The sequence below is a fragment of the Corvus brachyrhynchos genome, unplaced genomic scaffold (genome assembly GCF_000691975.1).
Source record: "Corvus brachyrhynchos isolate BGI_N302 unplaced genomic scaffold, ASM69197v1 scaffold175, whole genome shotgun sequence".
NCBI lineage: Eukaryota > Metazoa > Chordata > Aves > Passeriformes > Corvidae > Corvus > Corvus brachyrhynchos.
In genome coordinates this window covers 304324-317113 of record NW_008238448.1, presented here as the reverse complement: position 1 = coordinate 317113, position 12790 = coordinate 304324, and positions in this window count along the sequence as shown.

The following is a 12790-nucleotide window of genomic DNA, read 5'->3' as shown; positions in this document are numbered from 1 at the left end:
ATTAGGGTGGCTACAGTTCTAAGAAAGCTTCTTCCTCATGCTATTTTTAGTGCCTCTTTGGATTAATTCCCTACTTATATATGACCAGTCAACACTATAATCCTACAGTCTGCATTGCAGTCCTGCAGAGGATGACTTTCATTAATTCATCTTACACTAAATTAAATTAAGGAATTCAGAAGGATTTTTACTCCTTGTAAAATTATTCAAATGTACTCACTAAAAAAATTCCAGACAGAGAACATATAGTATGTGCTCTCTGAGGATGTCAGAGACGAAAGCTGCCCTGGTCTGTAAGGAATAAATTAAGACAAATCAGTGCAAGGTGTTCTGAGGATAACCAAAAGAATATAAAAGGGCTGTACTAATTAAAATAAAAATCAGTTTCTAAAAGGGGTTAGTATAATGGTTACAGCTTTTGTGTATAGGCAAGACTTGAGAAAATAAGAGTGTAATTATATTTTTATTTGAGAAGAGGACTTTCTAGGAATAGAGCAACACGTGGTTTTGATTTGTGCTTCTGCTTTGGTTTTGGCTTCTGCTTAAGATTTAGCCTTGGTTTTGATTTCAAGCATGCTCTGGAGTTAGGCTTTTCTGTTCTGGAGGGTCTGGACCAGGAAAACAGAACCTCTTTAAAAGTAGCCAATCAAATTAGCTTATTTTTGTTTCTATCTTCCAATTCCTTGTAGAGCATTCTGTCACCAGTTGCATAGTAGAGGCAAATCCACTTCTTCAGCAGAAAAAGGCAGGTCATTTCAGCTGCTGGAGTGCAGGAGGTCCCTGGGACCTCAGTGGTCCGTTGTCTTGCAGAAGGTGGGAATGGTTCCACTGCATGGGCTGAAAGCGACATGAGAGCCTGTGTAGCCCTGCTGGAGGCCTGGCAGACAGATAAGCCATGAGCGCCTTTTGCATAGATAAAGAGAGGAAAGGAAGGAAGCAACTGGGGAAAATGCAGCAAGACCTGAGACCACTTCACAAGAAGCCAGAAGGAGGAAAGGAAGCAAGGCTGTGGCAAGAGAGTTGTTCAGGTGCTCAGTGTTCCTCCATGGGCCCTGCCATCATTCCTCTCGTCCACCTACAGAATACTATGGCAATGGTGACATTGAGGGTTGTATCTAAAGTGGAAGTAGAAAATTAGAGCCCTTCTGATTTTGTTTCTGACCTAAAAGTAAAATTCTAAGAGTAACTGAAAATCATGCTGCTCTTATTTTAGAAGCTGAAATTAGGTTCCTAAACCTGACATTTAGGTGCCTAAATGAGCTACTTTCCCAGAATCTGCTGGGCAATTACCAGTAACAAAGATCAAGCTACTAATCCTGGTGGCTAAGAAGGATTTAGGAGTCAAACATTAGACACCCACTTTTGGACCATGCTGATGTTCAGTTTTAGCTCGTTCCTGAATGATGTATTTTTATTTCTGTGAAGTTTTTTTCCAAATACAAGAAACTCCTCTTAATGTCTTGTGTTAATAGGTAGTGTTTTCAATACATTTGCCCAAACCCATCCCAAAGCCCATCACTGAACACCACAGGAGTTCAGACCTATTGACTGAAGTGTGCCAGCAGTTCTCCCTGCTTAACAGATCAAGGAAATGCATTTGGCAAAAAGTGAAAACTGCATTAAACTGAAGGAGGATGTTAGCAGTAAAGTAGCCCCGGCTTTTCCACATCTGAAATAATTCTCCATAGTAACTTGAGGAGGAATATCAGCCAGCTACAGAAGCGTGAGCACTATCTTCATTTTTCCTCTCCTGGCCAATTATTTATCATTTTTTTGTGATCTCCAAGAAGATAATTTGCCTAGCAAGGCCTTAGTTGTGTTGGTCTGCCAGGCAGTCATATGGCCAGAACCCACTCCAGCTGAGTGTGAACTGTATTGCCTGTTGGATAAACAAGGAAAAATATTGTTTATTTTCAATGCAGGTACAAAGGGGAGGAGAATGTATAGAGGTGCAAGATTACAGGGAAACGGAAAGCATGTCAAAACTGTTGAAAACTGGGAAACAAAATGTTAGAAGTCTCACAGAAGTCAAAGCAAGAATAAAGACATGTTCAGCCAAGCTTTTAGATCCATGTTGTTACGGGGGTGTAGAAACCAGGGACAAGTGGCCACCTTAGAGTGCTTTCTCTGTTTATTACCACGACAAGTCTGTATGCAAAAGGGTATATTTGGCAACAGCTGGACACTCAGGTATCTGCAGGTCACATTAGCAAGGTGACATGTGGTTAAAAGAGGCAGTTGATTCCTGTATAAGTAGCCAGCTGAATTGCAGAAAGGCAATATCAGGTGCTTCATTGATTTATAGATCACATCTGCCTCGCCTTTCAAAGTGAATATGTTGTGTGCTTCTTGTTCCATGCTCTGGTACTTAGAATTGCATATGCTTGCTTGTTTTCATGCCTAATGAATGTCACAGGTTAATGGTTCATCGAGTTCACAACTAACTCAGCCCTAGATCTGATGTGATAGAAAATTCCTGTTGTTGTTGGTATTGTTTCTAACTGCAGGTTCCGTTCTGTCACATAAACTGAGCTAATGCCCAATGGAAATAAGGATTATCCCTATTCCATGTAGTCCCCACCCTGAGTGAGGCCAACATGGCAATATGTATGGGAAAGCAATAAGAAACTGGAGTAGGATTCAGGAGATTTGCAGAAAATAGAAATACAGGACTGCTGTTCACATGCCACTGTTCCTTCTCCCCAGGGCCTGTTTCTATGAACACTTGAATGTGCAACTTTCAATATTAAGATGTCCAGCTGAATTTAGTAGGAATAATGATTACACACTCAAAATACAGATTTTTTTAACCTGCCATTAAAGTAAGTAGTGAATAGGTATGAGCAGAATTTTCCAAAGTAATCAGACCTATTGCTGCTCACTGAAATTGGTCAAAGGTTGGTTCTGGATTTTTTTTTCATTGACTTCACTTGGAGCGCAGTTCGACTGCTCTGGAAAGATCTGACTAATCTTCCCAGTAACTTTATCTAGAGAGTAGATCTGGCCTGGCTTGAGCACAGATCTGCTCTGGCTGGACACCTGGAAACATTATTTTCAGTTAAAATCCTCAGCAAATGTTGCTATTTGCTCCCCAAAACATGCACTGAAAACATATATATCACCAGCTGTGAAGATGATCAAATATTTTAACAATTCTTTATCACACAGATCTTTTAACAAAATGCAGAAAAATGCACTAAATTTTAAGCTCGATAAATAGTATTCCATCAGCTCTACTGTTTGAAAGATTTGCGAAAAAAATCCATTTTAGAAGAGGGAATAAAAATATGGCCTGAAAGAAGCATATTTCTAATGCAGTTGCAAGAGTTGTCAGCAACCAGCAATCTAGCCTGGATGAAGACACCTCCCAGACATTGTTATTCTTGAAGGATTCTGTGACTCTTCCTGTTGTTTTGCGGTGGGTGGCTCAGTGACTCACCGCTGGGCCTCCCAGCCAAACAACAGGATCCCAGGGAAATGAAAGTACTTCTAACACCAATTGCTACCGAGAGACTGAAGTGCAGCAGTTGCAAGAGTTGTCAGCAACCAGCAATCTAGCCTGGATGAAGACACCTCCCAGACATTGTTATTCTTGAAGGATTCTGTGACTCTTCCTGTTGTTTTGCGGTGGGTGGCTCAGTGACTCACTGCAGGGCCTCCCAGCCAAACAACAGGATCCCAGGGAAATGAAAGTACTTCTAACACCAATTGCTACCGAGAGACTGAAGTGCAGGAGCTCTCTTCTCCCCTTCCCCCTCCAAAAAGAAAACCAACCAAACAAAAGGAAGGTATGATTGCTGTAAAGGTGTACTCAATCAAAGTAGGGAGACCACAGAGCGGAGGTTGGCTGTGGCTGCAGGGAGGTGTTGCTCCTCTTGCCCCTCGCTCATTGGTGTTCTGCTGGAGCACCTCTAATGCCTAGATACTATTTCTATAACACAGGTACTTTCCAATGCTTTTTTTTCTTTCAAGTACTGAACTGATCCAGTTCTAGTTGTAAGCTGATCCAAGCATTAGGTTACACAGTGATTTCCAGCAGCTATAAGCTACGTTGAAACAGTCTCTTCTCATAAAGTTCCGTCGTTCAGTGAGCATGACAGAAAATGGTTATACCAAATAAATGAAATAAAAATCTTAGGTTTCCTCAAGGAGTTCTGAACAAGTGCCAGTACTTTACAGTTCTCCTAATGCAGATGGAGCTACTCTACAAAACTGAACTTTCTGTCAGTACAGTAATACTCCTGCAAAGGAGGAGTTCTGTGCAGTCATTATATCCACTTCAGTAAATGTGACAATACAGCGTGTCACGTCACAGGTCTGGGCTGTCAAGAGACCCGTCTTTTGCTAACACATGGGTTTGACAGGCCATGTTGAGGAATTGACACCTAGGACAGCCAAAGGTAGACTTTGCACTTCATCTTGTTACCTGCTGGAGTAACCCCCAGGATCCCCAGTTGCGGTCTGCACATGCAGGCTGAAAATGGCTCTCCATATCTGTGGGTGATGACAGAAGTTAGATAAGTAGTGGATTAATAAATTGGTAAATGATACACTTATTTATCTGATGAAATTCTGACTGAAATTCTACCTCCTGACTGTCAGAATAGTAAGGGTTCTACAGAAATATGAGTCAGATTTCTGCTTCAAACCATGGTGCATTATCTCAGATAGACACTTAACCAGTTTTTACGTGCTCCCAGTGATGGCAATTCTCCCTGTCTTCAGCCAAACTATTCAGACAGTAGAAAGTCAGATGAAAACAATATGCTTTGCTTTATTGAGTGCTTACTTCCTTCATTATCATGATGAGGATACTCAGCCTGAAATGATGGTTGTGTGAATAGCACTGTCCCAGCCTTGACATTGTTCCTCCTTTCTTTGCCCATCCCTCAAGGAACAAGAAGGACTGGTCTGCAGAAGCAATTGTTGTCTGCCTGCTACTGCCAGCACTGAACAAAAATGAAAGCTAAGTCTTAACTGAAGTTTCTGAAGTGCTGGACTTCTGAGTGTGACTCCTCTTGATTTACCAGCATTCATTGGGGTTTTGCTTTTAAGATGAGCCATGAAAATTAACAATCTCCTAATCTAATCCAGCTGTAAAGGAAAATAAATTATATTAACCTGTTGGAGCATAACACGTAGGTCATAAGTGGTCCTGTTCTTCATGGAGAGATGTAGGAGAGAAGCAATTTTTTAAAACTGTTCTTTGCCTAGCCATCTTCTCATGGTGCCCCAAACTTATTTGTATAGGTCTTGACTATAAATCAGCACTTTGTAATGTTAAATTGAGATAAGGTGTTTTTGCTGCAAAGACCCATGGTGTTAAGTCCCTGAGCATAGTTTTATAACTCCAAATATCTGACTGTATACCATAAAGTTAATTTTTAAAGGTGATTGGCATAATATGTAGTGGTTGATTAACAGCTTTTTGTTACTACAGGCAGTTTTCATTGCTACTGAACAGCCTGAAGTGCAGCATGTGGAAGCACAGAATGCTGGTAGTTCATTTTTTTCTGTTGTTTGGTGTGGGGGTTTTTTCCCTGAAAAAGATTGTGGTCTTATCCTAGCTGTCTGGAACAAAAGTTTAGATGAGTGTAAGCAGAGATGAACGTCAGTCAGTGCGTTCCTGATGACAAACTGCCCAGCAATATAAGAGATTGCCAAAGGCATGGATGTGTGAAATATTTTTTGTGTGTTTTCCAGCTATTTGTAGATGATCTAAAATACCTGCTTCTGGCAGGTGCTCAGGATGCTTTTATATTCAGTTGGCTACTTACTGCCTACCTATTACATGCTGTGGAAAGCATTTATTCCCATCTGGATTGCTGCATAAATTGGAAAGTAGAAATGCAGAGAACAGGAAAGTATTTGATATCTGTGAAGGGGCAGATATGCAGTCTTCTAGGAAGCTGGAATGCTGGGGGTATATTTTGGCACAGGGATTTTACCTACTTTTCTTGGCAATGTTGTTTCCTTATCAGACCAGACATGCATTGTATTTTGCATGTGTCAAAAAGTGCTTGCCAGCAGGACTCGTTCTGATAGCGACAACAGGAAGTCTGAAATACACCAAAGGAATGAAGGCTTGGGAAGCCAGACACAGAGGAGCAGCAGTAATAGCTGTTCTGGATAAGGAGGTTAAGCCACAAAGAGTTCAAGCCTATCAGTGCTGGAAGTTGGATTGCAGGAGATTGTAGGTAGCTGCAAACAAACCGAAAAAAAAAAAAAAAGCACAAGGAAAAATGCCAAGCAGAGAAGAGCTGTCTTAAGTTTGAGAGAGGCTCTGTTCAAAAAAATGTCTGATAGATACTGTCTTGGAGCATAACTTAGGCTCAGATTCATTATATGTGAACTCTGGCTTCTTGCTGTGAGTTCCAGAAGAAGCTGTTCATTATGAAACATCTCTTTAGCTCACTTTTTTGATGGAATAAGAGATGCAGGAAATGAGCGTGCTGGCCTGGCTGTTCCTGCATACTGTCTATCTGCCCAACATTAAATTCTGCGCAGCTGCCAAATCTCCTGTAACTCTCCTTTTTCCAGCCCCATGACCTGCAGCTCAGAAGCTCCTAGGGTCTTCCAAGAAGTAGCCAAAGACCCCCAAATCTCACAACATCTATAAACAGAAACAAAACTGAGCAATGAAAAATCTGGACAGATTTTTGTCACTGACTCCTTTAATGAGTGGATGAAAATTTAGGTTTATAATACATGCTGGGATACTAGCACAGTCATAGCATCGGCTGCTAGGAAAGATATAATGCTTGTATTTAAGTACAATAGGCTCTTTATAATCAGATATTTTATAATGTTCTAGGGTATTTCTGATGCTAGTGGCCTAAACTGTTAAAAGCTATAGCTTAGACAAACAATGCACAGAGTATCCCCTCATAAGACTGATGGGAAATCTGATACATTTTTCCATTGCCTGTGCAGAGGAAACGAAATGGAAAAGAGAAACCACAGAACCTCAGCTCAGCAGCTTAATGTCCAACAACATCTTGAACAGTAAAAATGACAAGTACAATTGGAACAGGAAACACATCTTGCTTTTCAGTTCTGGGGTCCACTGCAGTGTCATACCGCTGCCTAATTTTTAATCAGGCCCAAGAAGAACGAGCTCATTGCAGTTTACCACAATAAAGATGAGGTATATCTCTGGATAGATAGTAGTTGGATTTATCCAGCCTTTTGGAAAATTAAGGCATGGTTCAAACACATATTTCTGTTTTGTTTCTTCTGAGACAGCCAACCATATAATCATTCCATGCGCTTTGAATAACACGAGAAACTGAGACTGACTCACTGTTTCCCATTTCATTAGCTCAGGACAGGATGCAGATCCTATAAACACATTCCGTGTGAGTCTTTATATGACATGAAGTTCCTTGCTCTAAGTTTGCAAACCCACTGGTTTTTATATCCCTAAAACAACTGTTTATGGTCTCTCTCTTCCAGCTCTTCTGACTGCCCATATCTAAGCATGAAATACAACTTAGGACTGCAGCATTTTTCCCTTCATAACTTTCTTCTCTCGGCCACTGTATTCTGCTTAAGCTTCTCTCTGACTAATAAAATCAAAACATCTACCCATCAGTAGCTCACCAATAGTGAAAGAATGGACCTAGGATGGTGCCTAGGATGGAAAGACCTTGGCTGTTAAGCTGCTCATTGCAACTACAGGTGAGGAGGTCACAAAGTCAAGAGAAAACTGCATGGTGACTAGTCAACAAAACCAGCTTTAAAAGTACATAATCCAGATATAAGTAACTCCTGAAGCCAGTGAACCAATCCATAAGGTATAGGGTAAATCAGTGCCCTTCCATTAAAATATGTTGTCTACTAGATTGGAATATAAGGCCTGAGCACAAAAATGAGACTGTTTTTGTTGATACCCAAGACTCATGAGATGGTGAAATGAAGTGTGGCTTGGGATGGAAATACAGCTTTTGGAACAGGAACACAAAACATCTGAGTGCAGAGCCCTCCCTCTGTCCCATGGTTTGCTTGCAGCAGCAATGGGAGCGTACGGGAGAGAGAGGGACAGGTAGCTTGGGAGTGTGAGGTTGCTGCACCTTTTTAAGAGTGATGTGTATCTTGTGAATACCTCAAACATGCAAAAATCCTTTGAAATCTGCCACTCTCATAGAGTGGCAACTACATTTCTGCAAATATGGGCTTGATTTATACCTCTTGCAAGTGGACAAACATTGAGCCAGATCCTTCAAACATGTTTTGAGTCCCTGTAGTATATCAGTAGGGTTCCAGGTGTGTAAGGGTGGGAAAGACATGTAGTAGGAAAGAGTAGGAAAAACATGCTCTGTGGTAATGGATATCGTTACAGAGTCTGTTGGTAGTGCAAATAAACAATCCTCTGATCCTCTGATAGTCAGAGATGCAGTAATTCCATTGGCCTTGAAAAAATCTTTTGTAAAAAAACTCCACAGACTAAATGTGTTTTGGTCTTTAGTTGCCTACATAAAGGCGCTTAGAGATTTAGTGGAATTTTTCACATTAGCAGCTGGCTCTAAATCAAATCAATGAGATTTAAGCAGTTCCATCCTACAAAGAAGAGGTGGCTATCTTGGGTTTCTAAGCACTTAAATACATTTGTGAGCCTGGTCTATCATATTTTTGATATTATTTTGTGCAGAAGAATTTGGATACTGATATTTCTAGTCCATGACATATTCCAATGTTTCCATTAAAAATTTCATAACAAAATATCTACATTTTATTATGTCCCACAGCATGAATTTTCAGAGAAACTTCTATGCATAGCCATCAAAATATCTTGGTTTTCTACTGCTAAATTCAAGTTCTTTGAAGTTGTACTTCATATAAAAATTTTAATATATGTAATAGGCTAAAACTCAAGTACTTTTAAAAAGAATTTTTAAAAGGACAGAAAGCATAACTAAACAAAATATTCCCACGCTGTTATAACTGCATTTTTCAACACAAATTTACCCTGTTTATGGAAGTAAGTATAATGAAATATACAGGTAAGTCATATGTAATTTCTGGTGCAGTATTGCTTTAGGTGTATTTGCTAAAATGCAGATAGAGCAAAACAATAGAGTTTGAGGTTAGCTTGCTCTTTTTTAATCATTCTGCTATAAGACTTAAAATAACCATCAATGGAAAGGATAGCAAGCATTAATGGGAAAGGCTGAAAAATTTAGTCAGTGTGTTTGTTTCTCCACTTTAATAAAACACCAAAGACTCTGTATTTTTTGTACCTTTTTATTTTTGCTTTTGTAAAGACTTTGGTAAATTGACTCTTCACACCCACACTGGAAATTGTCAGCAGCCCACAGCAAGGTAGCACTTTGCTGTCCACATTATTACCTGTTTTATGCAGTGGTGCTTCAAGGATATTGAACAATATGTAAAATTTTTACATTCTCTAAATCTGAAGGGGATTATTTGAACCTCATAGGAAAACTGTGCATAAAAAGGCAATGTTATGCTCCAAGCAATCTGAACTAAGAAAGGATATATAAATACAGCCTGAGACCAATAAAGCTGTAGCTGCAAATCCACTGTGGCTGTAAATGGTTTCCCCTTAATAATGAAATACCACACTGGCGAAAATGAATATATAACTCATGCTACCCCAACCCTTATTGGACTACAAAATAATGGTATTTTAAAACAGAGAGTCCTTTAATTCTCTAGAGTGCTCTTTGGTCATGTTTCAAGTTTTCTTCTGCAACTAGGAGGGCTAAAATCTTACTTGAAAGGATGTGGAAACTGAGACTGTCACGCAGTCACTTGTTCTGGGGCTTGAAGTGAAACTCCAGATATCCCAACACTGGCAGGAACACCACAGTTGGCAGGAGTACTGATGACCAAATTTCTCTGTAAAACAAAGCACACGTTGGCACTGAAGCTAAGTTTCTTGGTTTGAGGAAAGAAAGAAAGAAAAACATTTATTCAATAAAGGAAAACTTATTTGCTGGTAGGAAGGGAAAGAAAAGAAATCTTTTCAGTGAACATAGAAGAATAATCTTTTGCTGCAAAGATCTTTAGAAGCTTTTGAAACGTTAAATGATTTCTTTTTAAAGAAAAATAACTATTTCCATTGACAAGAGTTGTGAGGATCTCTTCTGCAGCTCAGATAATCCAAGCCAGAAGCTACAACTCAGCCTTAGCCAGAATTTTTGTTTTAGTGAGTTATTTGAGCTGTCCCTCTTCTGTTCCTGTTATTTCTTATGTGCATGCTGCTTCTCTGCCCAAGTTTGATCTAGCAGAAGTCAGCTGCCTTTGAAGTTGACATCATTATCTGAGAGGGACATTGTTCTCTTGATGCTTCAGGGAGCAAAAAGTTGCATCAGGACTCTCCAACACAGAACCTGAATTGCATGACATAGTGTAAGGCAAAGACACTTGGCTCTTTCTCTTTCTTTCTCTCCCAACCCCTTGTGTGAGGCTGGGGATACTTTTCCACACCTCTACCTACAATATGGGTGGCTACTGCAGGGCTGCAACAGTTTGTGCCCTTTCTGCCCTCAGTGAGTTGCAGGGAACCATCACAGTCATCATCTCCAGCTGCAGCAGCAGTACACTGAGCACTCCTTGGGGTGCTGCTATTCAGATGAACAGTAAACCATTACTCATTTAGGTATTCAGATAGTTTCTCTGGGTCTCAAAACCCAAGGAAGGGATTCTGTCCTCATACCTTCATGCCTCTTAGATCTTGCAGAGATTTCATTTCAGTCAATAAAATAATATTCTTTTCTGTATCCTTCTTCAGCATTAACATTTCAGGTGGTAGCAATAAAAGGTTAGAGTCCCTCTTATCACATCAGAAACAGTACTAACCTGGGATGAATTCACTCTCTGTGTTCAGATTTGTCATCTTTATTGAAGGCTTTCTGCTGCAGTGGTTATTGCTTTCCTAGCCCATTCTAACTTTTGGTCCTACGTCAGCAGAAAACGAGCATAGAAACAGAGCACTGGCGCTAACTCCCTGCCATATGCTCTGATGAACTTGGCAAAAGTGTCATTGTGTGGCCCACCACTTTCTGAGTCAATTTTGTATTACTGTGGGATCCTTCTCAATAATGCTGAAAACAGAGTCCAGCTAAGGAGAACTTAACATTTGCATCTCTCATGGGTGCAAATACCCAAGTTTGTCCAAATGAAGTGCCAGAAATTCATTGTCTACCATCAGATTTCTGTTGAGCACCAGTCTCTATCACCTGCAATAAACAGGATATGTCGCAGTGTTAAGATATAGCAATGTCATTTTTTTAAACAGAAGTTGTGTCAGTCTTCTCCCAATTAACAAGCAATAGGACAAGAGGAAATAGCCTCAAGTTGCATTAGGGGCAGTTCAGGCTGGATATAAGAAAGATTTCTTCACAGAAAAGGTTGTCAGGCATTGGAACAGGCTGCCCAGGGAAGCAGTTGATTCATCATCCCTGGAGGTATTTAAAAGATGTGTAGATGTGGCACTTCAGGACAGGGTTTAGTGGTGAACTTGGCAGTGTTGGGTTAGCAGGTGGACTCAATGACCTTAAAGATCTTTTCCAACCTAAACAGTTCTGTGATACCACACATAATGCCAAGCTGTTACCATTTTCCTCATGCCATGAATAAAACATCACTGTGGCTGGAAGCACTGGGGCTTAGCACCTGGGAGTTCCTGCATGGGAAGACATTCCAAAATTGCTCCTTATAGCTAGAACCTGTCATGAAGAAAAAAAAAAATCTTAATTACTGAAATAAGTAGAGTTGACTATTTAATGAGTTAGGCTGTTTATGAGGCCAATTTTCCCACAGTTTTTCCTGAGAGCTGGCAAAGAGGGAGAAGAGTTCTGCACTTCATTCTCATTGTGGTTGAAGTTTTGTGATTAATTGCCATCGGCTGCTTTGAATCATTAAGGTGCAGAGCACAGGACTATTACAAGATCATGTTTTGATAGCCTTTAACTCTAGAGCTCTGCTTAGCTTTCTTTCACAGAAGCTGGAGAAATTGCTGTGAGAAGGAGGGATACCAAAGTTTCACAGTGGGTCCTGAGAAGGGACAGAATCTGTGCTGGCTGATTAGACTGCCCAGGTAAGAGGCTTGCTATGGGGACTGCATTCCTATCCCATGGCACAACAAGTAGCTAAACAGAAGAACAAAAAAAACCTTTCCATTACTAATGGAGCAGATACAGTCAAGGATAGTTGCCACTTTCCAAATTTAAAAAAATAAGAGGACCCATTTTCATGTAAAGGAAAAACCCCCACCCCTACTCTAACTCTGTGCAGCCCAGAGCCTCTCCCTGCTGGGGCACCTTGTTGGAGCTACTTCCTCTCCCTATTCTGGTGCCCCTTGTATCCTGTTGGTTGCAGGATGGCAGCTCTCTCAGGGAGACCCTCTACCTTTAATATGAGGCAGCTGTGATTTTCACAAAGGCCACTTTACACAGCCCAAAAAAGAGCCAGATGAGGGCTCTTGTTGCTTGTTTTGCTCCTCTGCTCCTGGCTGTGTTATCCCCCTCTACCTGGGCTCCCTTGCTGCTCACAAATTTCTGCTTTAAAAGTATCCCAAGCTACAGTATGAAAGCTGGTGATGTATAGCATATCCTAAGGAAAGATTTGCCTCTGTTCAAAAACCTTCCTGACCTCATGACTGAAGAAGAACAAAATAATGTATTAACAAAAACATGATTCACTGCCAAAGAGAAGGAGTTCCTGTAAGGACTGAAACAATAAATCTCATCTGTACTGAACTCCCAGAGGGAGTATGTTGTGTTTCCTCCTGTTCTTTATCAAAGTCCCCAAAATAAGCAGGAAT